This window comes from Xiphophorus hellerii, chromosome 10, assembly GCF_003331165.1.
Source record: "Xiphophorus hellerii strain 12219 chromosome 10, Xiphophorus_hellerii-4.1, whole genome shotgun sequence".
NCBI classification, from domain to species: Eukaryota; Metazoa; Chordata; class Actinopteri; order Cyprinodontiformes; family Poeciliidae; genus Xiphophorus; species Xiphophorus hellerii.
In genome coordinates this window covers 361,222-366,195 of record NC_045681.1, presented here as the reverse complement: position 1 = coordinate 366,195, position 4,974 = coordinate 361,222, and the positions used below count along the sequence as shown (strand labels likewise).

Here is a 4,974-nt window from a genome sequence, read left to right as displayed (position 1 = left end):
CGTGCTTTAGGATCATTTATCCAGAGAAACCGTCACTTCCTTCTGTTTGTATCGATTTCAGAGCGGTTCATGCTGCTGCTGCCAAAAACACGATCTACATCTGCCGGGCAGATGACTTGGCCCTGTGGAGCAGCAGGATGACGGCGACTTTAATCACTTCTGTAGAAGTTGACAGCATGTTTACTGAAACGTTCCTGAAGCGTGGCGTTAATCTCCTGACAGGAACTCTGAGACGGAGGCCGGACAGCAGAAGCTGCCGTCCATTAGCTCTTGTAACCTAATGCAGCCTCCGTCCTGCATTAGCTGCATGTTCTGAGAGAAACGTGGAAGTTCTTCTGGGTTTCAGGCCTTTTCACTGATCCATCTGCCATTAAGAGTCAAACAGCAAAGGCTTCAACTGAATTTAATACAAAATAAGAGAAAAGGAACACCACTAAACTAAATTTGTAGCTGACTACATGCTACTTTTCACTCACATCTTTAACTGTAGGGATGGTAATTAAAGGGATAGTTTACCTTTTTAAGTGACGTTTATTGACAGAGATTAGACATAAAAAGGGTTTTAAAGAGTTCAGAGATCCTACTGGATTCTAGTTTTTACAGTTTTGTGGACATTCTACAAATTTTAATTAAATTCAGTTTATTACGATAACGACATTTCACAACAAATGTCGACTCGAGGCACTTTAAAAAATATAATCAAATTAATCCCAGTTATCATCCATGCATCAAGTTCAGGTTATTATTCTAATTAGTTTGAAATGTTTGTATCTGGAAACCCAGCAGAACATTGAGACGTTACGCAGCATCACTCCTCCTGACCAGCAGGCGGCGACAGTGGGAAGGAAAAACTTCCCTTAAACAGGAAGAAACCTCCAGCAGAACCAGAACCAGAACCGGGTTCAGAACCAGCGTCATGTCAGCCCAAACCAGAACAGCAGACCAGACTTGTGTTTTAGGCAAAATAATGCAGAACTGAAGAAATTTTTATGAAAATGTCAAAATGTGCAGAGAACCATAAAGATTGAACCTTAAATGTCATATTTATAGAGTTTATCTGCAAAGAAAAGGTGGATTTAGGGTTTGGTTACAGCTGAAAGCCTCATCTAAAAAGTCTTCAGGGTGTCTGCCTCGGACTGAAACTGTTAGCTAAGGGCTCTGCTAACAGTTTCATTCTACAGCAGGAGCCAACAGGATCAAGCCTGCAGCATGAGAGCTAACATTTATTAGCATTTATTATCAAACACAGTAATACTGATAGCCGCCATCTTTCCTCGCCCAGCTGCAGTTTGTCCTCGCTAACACAGGAAATATTTTAGTTGGTCAGGAGGTGAAATGAACGCCGCTGGTCAGATGTGAAGTTAACACAAGACTGGAAGTTCTGATGTGTCAGCGTTTAATTCATCTCTGACCTCTGACCTCTCAGTTGACCTGTGAACCAGGCCGCCATAAACAGCTGAGCGCTCTGGCCAGGCTGGTAAATGGAGGCACACACACACACACACACACCTGATCACACACAGGCATGCAGCAGCTCCGTCCTGCTCCACTGATACTGCGATGTGCAGGCAGCATGCAGGGATCGATGCGCGTCCGTTTAGTTTATAGCTGGTCGCTGGTCGGCAGCATGTTGCTTTGATTTAACGCTGAGGTCAAGCAGGGGTCACCGGCGTCTATCTGTAAAATTTTATTTTCACCTGATAAACGATCAATCTGATCGCTGGACACGGACTTCAATCTTTTTAAGATTATAGTGTCAGACTGGAGCTTCTGTCACGTTCATATTTTTTGTTTATAGTCTTCAATTTAAGGTTTAAATTAATTTCAGAAGAAATAAAATCAAGATAATATAGAACTGAATAGTTTTCATGAGACTAAAACTTTGTAGCTGACAGCCATCTTGACAGGTATACGGATACGTTCACTCTGGCATCCATGTTACTTCCACAAACACTGAGCATGCTCACTACGTGTGACGTCACGGCGGCGCTCTCTACTGCTCATGCCGAACTCTTTTAGGTCATTTGTGAACGACCACACACACAAAAATCCAATTTCACAAAAAATTGGATTTGAGCATTAAGGCCTGCAGCGTGGTTCTAGCCTGACAGTTGCTATGACAACAATAAACAAGCCACAAGTTTAGAACTAGCTCTCGCCTCGTTCCTAATTGACTTATAAATAATATAAGTATATTACAACTATTAATTAATTGCAGTTTTTCAGTACTTTATCCGCCTGTGTAATACTAAGATAAACATCAGTGATATTTACTGTAGTACTTAATGCTGAACTAGCAGCGTTAGCTTAGCTGATGTAGCTTTTATCTGCTAGCTAACAGGACATGTAGCCTTGTGTTTGTTACTACATGTACTCACTCTGCCAGTCAGCAGAACCTCGTTTTTGATACCAAGAGTTGGTACGTCGTCTAGAAATCCGTTTAAATTTGACTGTATGGATTTCAGGCTGTGAAGCTCCTCCATGCTGGATCAACTCTTCCTGTTCACTAAGCAGTGAACTATGTCACAGTAGGAGGTCAGAGGCAGCGCGTTCACACCGTCTGACATGTTTCCGTTCTCCCTCTCATACGGGTCGATCCCCACAGCTCACATTTTCTTTACATATATTTCTCCCATTGTTCTGATGCTTTGCGCTGCGCTGGACCACCAAGATGGCGCCGGTCACTTCCTGTTCAGATTTGTGGAAAATATTATCTGAAAAAAAATCAAAAGAGGGAATAAATTAGTCTCCACTATAAATATCATAAGTGCATCATAACACAAATCCACTTTCCAGATGAATTTGTGAGAAAGGCATGAATCATTCCAGATGTTTTATTGTTGATCTGTCACCAAATGTCCTCTATTCATTTTCAAATGACCAAATCTTTTTTTTCTGTTCCATAAAATGAAACACCATCCATGAAGAGCATGTTTCTGTTTTCAGTAATAACCCAGCAGCAGAGCCGCTCTGAGCGCGCTCAGTCCGCCCCCTCTGGGCCCACTTCACTCCTGAAGGGACTCCAGCAACTGGTCCCAGTTCTGATCCAGTCCACAGAACCCTCTGTGGGCTTCCACCCGGCTCTGGGGTTACAGAGCCGGGTGACCCCTGGAATTCACTTCCAGGGGTCACTTCTGGTCATCTGACCCCCTCCGCTTCCCAGAATCCTCTGCTCCAATACAGTGATTATGATAGTAGCCTGAAGAAGAGCCGTGACTGAACAACTGCTGTCCTCTGGTTCTCCTGGTGGTCACTGGATAGAGTGGTCATCTGTTGACCTTTGACCTGAAGGAGTGGGGAAGTGGAGGAGTCAGACAAACTGAATGTGACACCTTCACTTCATTGCTCAGCCTGAAGTTTCTGTCAACATGTTTCTGTCTAATGAACCCAAACGGCATAAAGCTGGTTTACTTCAGGGTCTGTAGAAAATCTGGATGCTTTTTAAATGAGCCGTTTCTGAACGTGAGACAGAAGTGACCCAGTTTTTCCAGAGGAAGGCGAGCCGCTAGCTCGCTAACAAGAACAGAGCGATCTTAAATGGGAATCAGGCCTTAAAATATTAAAAGTCATTCCTTCAGATGTCTCATTCCTCTCTGTAACGTCCCAGCTGCTTGTGCTGACGCCAGACCAACATCCTCATCTGCAGCCAGACTTCAGAGCTCCTGGCAGCAAATCAGAACGGATTTGCACCTACGTTTCCTCTCTAATTAGCAGATCAAGGCTGCAGCGAGGACAATGTGCCAAACCTGATTACTAATTCCCAGGATGAATATCAGGGATCTCACATATCACAATAATTCATCTGCATGCCCTGGTGATGACAGTTTAATAAATATAACCGAGGATCCATTCAAACATATGTTCTCCAGATCCAGCTGGGTGAAGTTTCTGCTCTGCTTTTGATCCAAGAATCTTTCCATTTTTGCTGTGAAGAAATTATTCAGGAAAGAAAAAAAATCCTTGGAAAACAGATTTGAAATATCAGAATTTAATTCAGTGTATAATTACTGATAAGGGTTAGGGTTTCCATTGTGTTGTGCTTCGTTAATGTTGTTGTGCTTTGCACCTCAGGGCCACCATAGAGGGGATCATTTACAGTTAATCAGGGTGACCCTAAATTAGGCATCTGCAGATGACCTTTGACCCTTAAAGTGGACATTAAGTTTATGAAATGAGTAATTAATGCTTCAATTATTCAGGAACCGCACAGTTCTGATAATAAAGACAAGTAGTCCAGATTACAAAATCTGACCCAGAAACATAAAAGGTTCAGGTTTTTGCCTCATTACAAGACAAACTGACAGTTTCCATATTTTGGGCTCATCAGTTGTTTTGTTGGCCAAATTTGTACCATTCTTGACTTAAGATTAGGAGCCGAATAAAATTGTTTCTAGGGACACAAACGGCCCCAGAACCACAGTTTGGACACCGTTGGTGTAAACCCAGATTACCTGGTTCTGGAGGCTGAAGCTAACAGCTGGTCCGGTGGGGGAAAGAACGGTGAACTCTGGTACCGTTCAGTTTGAGTCACGTTAAGGTTCACGTAAAATATGATTTTAACGATTTTAGAAAAACGATTTGATGCGTTTTTATTTGGTGAATATTTTCACAGGAAGCAGTGGATCCACCATGGAAACCAAACGGAAATATTTCAAGCCAGTGAATTAGCATTTTATCTAAATATTTGGTTTGAAACTGTGACATTTATAAACGAATAACTTGATGAACAACTCAGATTTGTGCTGTGAAACTATGTGACCTTCCAAACGGCTCCCATCAGGCCTCATTCCTCTTTGCTCTAAAATCTAAACTGGGCTCCGTCCCACGCAGCAGAGGCCTGGACTCAGAGTCTCTCTGGGCTGCTGGGTCACCGGGCTTTTCTCACAGCCACAGAGGAGCTGGGGAACGTCTGCAGGGAACCCATCACCTTTCAGGGACGGCCTCCACGGACAGCTCCACTTCCTCTATATTCAT

At 43.0% G+C, this 4,974-nt stretch overlaps 1 long non-coding RNA gene across 3 annotated transcripts in view; it reads right to left on the bottom strand.

The window, feature by feature from the left end:
* Window positions 1-4,974, bottom strand: part of LOC116727560 (uncharacterized) — a 43,178-nt gene that overhangs the window by 27,074 nt on the left and 11,130 nt on the right. For all 3 annotated transcript variants that reach the window (XR_004340823.1, XR_004340821.1, XR_004340822.1), the window contains one exon: window positions 2,379-4,974. This is a non-coding gene — a long non-coding RNA (uncharacterized LOC116727560). The remainder of the gene's footprint in view (window positions 1-2,378) is intronic.